This window comes from Neoarius graeffei, chromosome 10, assembly GCF_027579695.1.
Source record: "Neoarius graeffei isolate fNeoGra1 chromosome 10, fNeoGra1.pri, whole genome shotgun sequence".
In the NCBI taxonomy this organism is placed as follows: Eukaryota; Metazoa; Chordata; class Actinopteri; order Siluriformes; family Ariidae; genus Neoarius; species Neoarius graeffei.
The window spans coordinates 71,826,869-71,836,413 of record NC_083578.1 but is presented as its reverse complement, the minus strand read 5'-3'; positions in this window follow the sequence as shown (position 1 = coordinate 71,836,413).

Sequence of the window (9,545 nt, the reverse complement as noted above, 5' to 3'; positions counted from 1 at the left end):
TCAACCAATCATCACTAAATTTTATGTAAAGAATACCTCTGGGCTGAATTGCGTTGCTATGACTTTTGGTGCTGATCCAGATCACTGAACCAGAATGATCCATGAAAAACAGGATTTTTTTCAATCACTTATAACTCTGTCAATTTTCATGATTTTTTCAATCGTTTTTTTTTTTTCAGGGTGGCAGGGCACAACTTTTCCTCACTAAGCATCATTCTCTATCTCTTACCATTCTGGATCTATATCTAATGCTTTTATGGCTGAGGACTACAGTTGACTTGCTAACTTTAGGACTGCAGTTGTCATGAACAGTTTTGCACTCAAGTTTCCATCAATGAAGAGTTATAACATCAACGAAACTGACTTCATGTTAAAACTGTTAATGTTATAATCTTGTTGTGTGTTATCACCCAAATGAGGATGGGTTCCCTTTTAAGTCTGGTTCCTCTCGAGGTTTCTTCCTCATGTCGTCTGAGGGAGTTTTTCCTTGCCACCGTCGCCACAGGCTTGCTCATTGGGGATAGATCAGGGATAAAATTAGCTCATGTTTAAAATCATTCAAATTCTGTAAAGCTGATGTGCGACAATGTCTATTGTTAAAAGCGCTATAGAAATAAACTTGACTTGATCTATAGGGTATGGTGACTAGACATCCCGGTTTGTAAAAGCTAGTGCAAATTACTGTGACTTTAGTCACAGTATCTATCTAGTTTTTAATTTTCTTTTTAAAACATAATGTAGGATTATTTACTAACATATTTTACAGAAAATATTCATGACAGTTTCATATAAATCTAATTAAAACAGGTTTATTAGTCCACTAGCTTGTTGGACAATTGACAGTTTGTGTCATGTCAGGGCGATAGACGGATGTAAGTGTAGGAAGTTTTATCGAAAGCATGCTAGCACACAGATCCAAAACATAGACAAAGGCAGAGCTGAAAAACAGGCAGTGGTCGGGCAAGGCACAGACCAGAGGCATCAGACGTAATACAATACTCAAAGTCCAAAGACGCAAACAGGGTCAAAACCAAAAAAGCGATACAAAATACAAGGCTTTCACAAAGTCTGTGTGTTACTGAGAGTCCTTATAGGTATGCGCTGTGATTGAGCTCTAATCAGTAACAGGCGCATGCTACATTATACACAACACTACACAAGTCGATGGTTCATGTGTTAATATACACTAAGTAACTTTAAAAATGCATATTGATAAAACTTGCTGAATTCGTGCTGAGTTTATCTCAAGAAGAAAAGAAATATATCACAATGGAAAAATAACTTCGTTCCGCCCGAATAAGTTCCAAATCTGTGCTCAAATCAGAATTTAAGGGAGTTGTACTCAATAACGTACAATATGACTCGGGTAGTCAATGACATGGACAGGCTTTAATTTTCAAACAAATTTTGCATACACTGTACACACACAATCTTGCCTATAAATACCCGGGGGAAATGATGGGAAAACTGTCATTATTGAAGATGCCACGCCTAAGCCAAAATCAACGTGAACAGGCCATCGGGATGTTGCGTGCCAGAAGTACACAGACAGAGGTCGCCCGGCACTTCGGTGTTCATCATTCGACCATTTCCCGTTTGAGTCAGCGTTACAGACAGACAGGGAGCACCAGGGATCGTCCACGCCCTGGTCAGCCTCGAGTCACGACGCCAGTTCAGGATCAGCACATCAGGCTAGCTCACCTCCGTGACAGATTCCTGACACCCTCAGTCACTGCTGCTGAGACCCCTGGATGACACAGACCCAGAATCTCCAGCATGACGGTCCGAACATGGACCAACTGTCACTTTGAATTTTTTTATTGTGAATTAATTCTTGAGTTTGACAATAAATGTCCTTTATCGATGTTTCAAGATGTGTGTGCATTACATACAATATCACAAATTTCAAATATATGCATGGATCTAAAGTGATATCGTGTTGAATTCTATTGTGCGTTTTTAAAGTTACTTAGTATATTATTATTCTATTCAGGTTGATTTTGTGCCCTTGTAAATATTTTGTTCGTACGCTCATCAGGAGCTCTGCTTTTAGGCAGTGCCTATATATCTATATTATAAACCTTGCAATCGGAACTCCTGTCTGAGCTGCTGTTATAGAAAATTAACCAACAGCTTCTGACTAATCAGAATGGAGCATTCAACATTGTTGTGTTATAATATGAAACAATGACCTTTTTTAAACAAAGATTGTCTTGTTTGTTCACAAAGTTTCCAGTCTCAGGACTCTGCCGTTATTTGTAAATTGTTATTTTAACGGCAGATGGTATTGAGCCACTAGAACATTCTGTTTTGATAGCTACATGATGTGTGACGTTTAAGGGCCTATCCCTTGTGGTTCAGTTTGGGGACAGATGGATGTGGTTTCATAAGTTCCCACACAGCTTACGTAATTAGAAAATAAACCCACAGAATGAAACGGCTACAGTGACTAATGGAAATTTGATATAAAAGAGCAATAGGTCCTGTTGTTGGTTCTATGATTTAAAAAAAAATACTGTTTCAAGACTATATAAATGCTTTCTTAAACTTTAATTAAAGCCACACTATGATTTTTACAGATGGTCATCTGTTCTAATCTGTACACCCCTTTATTTCCTCCTGTTACTGTAACGTAGTGTCTAGCCTTTTGTTCTGTGGTTAATTTTCCTGTTTCAGGCAGACCAATAGAATAGTTCTCATCTCATTATCTCTAGCCGCTTTATCCTGTTCTACAGGGTCACAGGCAAGCTGGAGCCTATCCCAACTGACGACGGGCGAGAGGCGGGGTACACCCTGGACAAGTCGCCAGGTCATCACAGGGCTGACACATAGACACAGACAACCATTCACACTCACATTCACACCTACGGTCAATTTAGAGTCACCAGTTAACCTAACCTGCATGTCTTTGGACTGTGGGGGAAACCGGAGCACCCGGAGGAAACCCACGCGGACACGGGGAGAACATGCAAACTCCACACAGAAAGGCCTTCGCCGGCCACGGGGCTCGAACCCGGACCTTCTTGCTGTGAGGCGACAGTGCTAACTACTACACCACCGTGCCGCCTAGAATAGTTCTGAATGACTGAAAAGAAAATCTAAACCTCATCTAATCATAGACAGGGTTTGTTTATGCCATAGCAAACACACAGATGGCATAGAAATACTGAATATTGCATACAGATATCACCCCCAATACAATAAAATACACTCACTAGCCACAAACTTGTTCTTGAGTCTAAGATCCCTGTTCTTGGCTGGAGGAGTGGAACTCAATGTGGTCTTCTGCTGTTGCATGCTGATATGCTTTTCTGCTCACCACGGTTGTAAAGAGTTGCTATGAGTTACTATATCCTTCCTGGCAGCTCAAACCAATCTGGCCATTTTCCTCTGACCTCTCTTCTCAACAAGACGTTTCCACCCACAGAACTGTCACTCACTCAATGTTTTTTGTTTTTCGTACCATTCTGTGTAAACTCTAGAGACTGTTGTGTGTGAAACCCCCAGGAGATCAGCAGTTTCTGAAATACCCAAACCAGTCCATCTGACTCAAACCAACACCCATTGTGCTGCTGTAAATAACTGCATAAAACAGCAGGTATATGGATGTTCATAATTAAGTGACCAGTGAGTGTATGTGCCAATAGTATCAAGAAAATTGTTTGCAATTATTAAATTATCTCTAGCTGATCTAAAGGTATTTCAAACAGTATTCATGAAAAGCATCTTGGGAAAGGGTATTGGAGGCGAGATTGAGAAGAGAGGTAGCAATCTGTGAACAGCAGTATGGGTTTATGCCAAGAAAGAGCACGTCAGATGCAATTTTTGCTTCAAGGATGTTAATGGAGAAGTACAGGGAAGGCCAGAGAAAGCTACATTGTGTGTTTGTAGACCTGGAGAAGGCATACGATAGAGTGCCAAGAGAGGAGTTATGGTATTGTATGAGAAAGTGTGGAGTGAATGAGAAGTATATTAGAGCAGTGCAAGACATGTATGAGAACAGTGAAACAGCAGTGAGGTGTGCAGCTGGAATGACTAAATGGTTCAAGGTGAAGGTGGGACTCCATCAAGGATCTGCTTTGAGTCCTTTCTTGTTTGCCATAGTGATGGATAGCTTGACGGACGAAGTGAGGCAAGAGTCACCATGGAACATGTTTGCGGATGATATTGTGATATGTGGTGAAAGTAGAAAGGAGGTTGAGTTGGGTTTGGAGAGATGGAGGTATGCATTGGAACGAAGAGGAATGAAGGTGAGCAGGAGCAAAACAGAATACATGTGCATCAATGAGGATGGGGATGAGAGTGTAGTGAAGATGCAAGGAGTAGACGTAAAGAAAGTTGGTGAATTCAAGTACCTGGGGTCAACTGTGCAGGAAATTGGGGGCTGCGATAGTGAGGTGAGAAAGAGAGTGCAGGCAGGGTGGAGCAGTTGGAGAAGGATTTCGGGAGTCATTTGTGATAGGAAAGTCCCAGCAAAAGTGAAAGGTAAGATGTATAAGACAGTAGTGAGACCAGCTGTGACGTATGGATTGGAGACCGTCCCCTTAACGAAGAGACAGGAGGCAAAGTTGGAGGTGGCGGAGTTGAGGATGTTAAGGTTTGCGATGGGAGGTTGGACAGGATAAGGAACGAGCACATCAGAGGGACAGCACATGTGGAGAGCTTGGGAATGAAGCTAAGAGAGATGAGACTGAGATGGTATGGGCACATCCTGAGAAGCACGGGCGATTGCTATAAGACAATGAGGGAGGCTCAGCCTCCTCTAAAAATGACGAACATCGTGTAGGATGAATTGCGCTAGGCTTATGTTATAGCCAACCTTATAACATTGCTATTTCAGATCCAGAATCATAGAAATATATGTGCTCAACCCACTACAGTGCGAAATCATTCCGTTATAACTTTAATGTGTGCATGAATTTTTCCCCCTCGTGACAGCGCGATGCAGCCCAGCCTCAGTGCACTTCAATGGCATTTGGGAGCTATGCACTTTTCAATATCAAAATACAAGACGATTATTGGACAAATACTGCGAAAACGCCCGCCCACGGAGTCCCATGGACTCCCAGCCTCAGTGGACTTCAATGGCATTTGGGAGCTATGCACTTTTCAATATCAAAATACAAGATGGTTATTGGACAAATACTGCGAAAATGCCCGCCTACGGACTCCCAGCCTCACATGGGAGGGACATGGCAGTTTCCGCGAGGAGACTGGTGATTGGTGAAAGCGGCCGGATATTTTCTTTGATTGACAGCTCGTTTCAAATATAGTCAGGCAGCGGTGAATCTCAGTTCAGTCCCATGCGGATTCGCAAGTGCTGTGGTGTATTGTAAGAGATCAGCTTACATTTCGATTTCATTCATTACATACGGTTTCTACCAGCTTTTTTAGTTTGTATATATTTTCATTGTAAATAAAGTGTAAATATAGTGTTGTCAAGTTTGCTATCTTAGTTCCAGAAATGTCGTTTATTTGAGTGACTGAGCTTGAACTTGAGGGGGCTAGTCAGCTAGCAAGAAAGCTGCGCACGGATGCCAAGCATTGCTGATTTAATTTTGGCGAAGCCATTTGCCAGTCTTCCTTTCGAGGAAAAAATTAAAATTAAAGAGCAGGGTAGACCAATGCCTCAAATTGACTTGGTGAAAAAGGTAGGGAATAATACTCGTTCCTTTCAGCTCTCCTGGTACGAGAAAGTGAATTGGCTAACAGCAAGTAACCCACATCAACAACAGTAAATAGGCTACTTTAGTAATATGTCATGGATGGACCAAAAATATAGAATCTATTTAAAATGTTTATGCTGAGTATATTATATTGGAATATATATTTTTCTGGATATGAATTAAACACCGCTACAATTTGGAAAACATTTTTAAACAAAAACACAGCCGAGAACATTTCACACTACAGACCTGGATTAAAAGTGAAAGGTTATCAAAATTGTCAATAAAAAATCTCAGTCAAAATAAGTAAAATATAGGGAAAGTGTCATTGAATGAAATGTGTGGCACCCAGCTCTACTGCTGAGGTTCCTGACAAAGAGCTGCTTTCTATAATGATCAATTTTTAAACATGCCACAATTTTAAAATATAAAATGTTAAAATATACACACACACACACACACACACACACCCAACACCACCATCATGTATATTGGACAGTAGGCTAATGGGCCAAAAGAACCTGTTATTTCACAGTTTGTGATGCTGCCAACAATCAGCCAGATCAGAGGCAAGAGTATGGGCAAAATTGATGTTTTTTCTTTTAAAATCTGGAAATATCGTAACCGACCAGCCTCCCCTGTTTGAAAGACTACCAGCCGCCACTGCTGAGAAGAGATGCAGAGCATGTTGGAAGGAGAATGTTGAGGATGGAGCTGCCAGGCACACGAAAACGAGGAAGGCCAAAGAGGAGATACATGGATGTGGTGAGAGAGGACATGAAAGTGGCAGGTGTGGTAGAGAAGGATGCGGAGGACAGGGAGCAATGGAGATGAAAGATCTGCTGTGGTGACCCCTAATCGGGAGCAGCCAAAAGAAGAAGATGATTCATGAAAAGCATCTGCCCAATTTAATGGAAGTTTTTTCAGGATTTATTTCTAACCCTAGTGTTAATATGACCTCACAGACAGCTGCTTTTATGATAATCACTAGTTTATAGGTCTGAATAAAATCTAGCTGTTGTATAAAATGGACATGTGTGAAAATCCTCAGATGGTTGTACAGCAATGATTAGATCTTACATTAAACACTTTGTTTCCTGTCACTATGGGAAAATATAAAACCTGTTTCTCCATTGACTGTTCTAGATTTACCCGATAAACTATTCCTGAACCCATTAATCTCTACTAGAAAGTTCCAAGTTAAAATATGCAGTAAATTTCTCCTGTAAACAATGTGTCATTTTTTCCTGTGTATTACCTATTAAAAACTTCTGAGAGCTTTGAAGCAGATGCAGGGGCATGCCGGGGCCATGACAATTGAGTGTTTACAGCATCTTCTCAACTCTCTCTGCTGTGAAGATTTCATCCAGATGAGTTTCCCAGAACATGAGAAACATTCAAAGCCAATAACAATGAGCCAAATATGTTGTATCAGCTATATTTAAAAACACATCTGTTCAAAACAAGCTCACCAATCTTTCAAAGTGTGACCAGCATGCTCTAAAGCAGAGCCGGCCCGTGGCATATGCAATATAGGCAAATGCTAAGGGCGCTGCGTCCATCCAGGGGCGCAGAAACGGGTGGAGAAAAATTATGACTTCCACTATTCTGAAAACGAGTCAGCATTATAATGTCTTAGCCTAATTTAATTGTACAGCAAAGCATGTACGGCAGGCCAGAAGTACGGCAGGCCAGAACTATTTTATTTTGCACTTTTCAGTAGCAATGTATACTCTCCCAGCCACATGCATACACACACATGGCATCTGGTGCGGGAGAGAGAGCTCACTTCCTCTGCTCTCTCTCTCTCCTTATATAGGGCGTGGTTGCTAGGAAGACACACAAACAGGTTAATTGCTCTCAGGTGAAGTGATTCTGCCACTTACCTTCCCTGACTCCGCCCTCCTGTCACAGACCGGCGCTTGACCACGCCCCCGCTGCCACATACCCCCACCGCCCGACTCAGGCCGGGCGCCCGTCCGGCCTGCAGCCGACTCCCCCCCCCCCCCCCCCCTTGACGGGAGAGGAAGTCCGCCACGACCATCTGCGCCCCCGGCCTGTGGACCACCTTGAAGTTGAAGGGTTGGAGTGCCAGATACCAACGGGTGATCCGCGCGTTGGCATCCTTCGTGCGGTGGAGCCACTGGAGGGGCGCGTGGTCCGAACAGAGGGTGAAAGGGCGCCCCAGCAGGTAGTAACGGAGGGCGAGGACCACCCACTTGATCGCCAGGCACTCTTTTTCAATCGTGCTGTAGCGCCCCTCACGCACTGACAGCTTCCGACTGATGTAAAGGACCGGGCGGTCCTCCCCCTCCACCTGCTGGGACAAAACGGCCCCCAGCCCTCTGTCCGACGCATCCGTCTGTAACGTAAAAGGGAGAGAGAAGTCAGGGGAGTGTAAAAGTGGCCCCCCACACAGTGCAGCCTTTACCTCAGAGAAAGCCCACTGACACTGCTCCGTTCACTGGACCGGATCTGGCGCCCCCTTTTTAGTGAGGTCAGTCAGCGGGCTGGTGACGTCCAAATAATTAGGTATAACCTACGATAGTAGCCAGCCAGCCCCAGGAACTGTCTCACCCCCATTTTGGTCGTGGGCCTCGGGCAGGCCGCAATCGCTGCTGTCTTATTAATTTGGGGACACACCTGCCCGTTGCCCAAGTGGAAGCCCAGATACCGTACTTCCACCCGCCCAATCGCACACTTCTTTGGGTTGGCAGTGAGTCCCGCCCGCCTCAGCGACCTAAGGACGGCCCTCAGGTGTTGCAGGTGCCGCTGCCAGTCATTACTATAAATGATAATATCATCTAAATACGAGGCCGCATAGGTGGCGTGGGGCCGGAGGACCCTGTCCATCAGCCGCTGAAACGTAGCGGGCGCCCCAAACAGCCCAAACGGAAGTGTGACGAACTGGTGTAAGCCGAAAGGTGTGGAAAAGGCCGTTTTCTCCCGGGATAATGGAGTCAAGGGGATCTGCCAATATCCCTTTGTCAAATCCAGTGTCGAGTAAAAGCGAGCCGTGCCTAGTCGATCGAGCAGCTCATCAATACGAGGCATTGGGTACGCGTCAAATTTAGACACCACGTTGACTTTTCTATAGTCCACACAGAACCGGACCAAGCCGTCGGCCTTGGGAACCAAGACCACCGGGCTGCTCCAGTCACTGTGGGACTCCTCGACGATGCCCATTTCGAGCATGGCCTGAAGTTCTTCCCGAACCACCTTTTTTTGTGTTCGGGTAGCCTGTAAGGGCGGCTACGCACTACCACCCCCGGGGGCGTCTCTATGTGGTGTTCTATGAGGTTAGTGCGACCGGGCAGGGGCGAGAACACATCCGAAAACTCGGCCTGCAACTGGGCGACCTCCGTGAGTTGGGTCGGGGAGAGGTGGTCTCCACAGGGGACCGGAGAGGTACTTGATGCCAATGTCCCTTTTTGAACCTCCGGCCCCAGCTCCGCCTTCTCCGGAACTATCGACACCAATGCCACGGGGACCTCCTCATTCCAGAGTTTCAGCAGATTGAGGTGGTAGATCTGTAGCACCCCACCCCTGTCTGTTCGCCTCACCTCATAGTCGACGTCCCCGACTCGCCGTGTGACCTCAAAGGGCCCTTGCCACTTGGCGATCAATTTGGAGCTCGACGTGGGCAACAGTACGAGTACTTTATCTCCCGGGGTGAACTCTCTAAGGCGCGTACCCTTGTTGTACAGGCGGGCTTGCCGTTCCTGGGCCTGCCGCAAATTCTCCTGAGTTAGGTGGGTGAGCGTGTGGAGTTTTGCGCGCAGGTCCATAACGTACTGAATTTCGTTCTTACTTTGTGAAGGTCCTTCCTCCCAATTTTCCTGCAGCACGTCCAGGATGCCGCGCGGCTTACGCCCATAT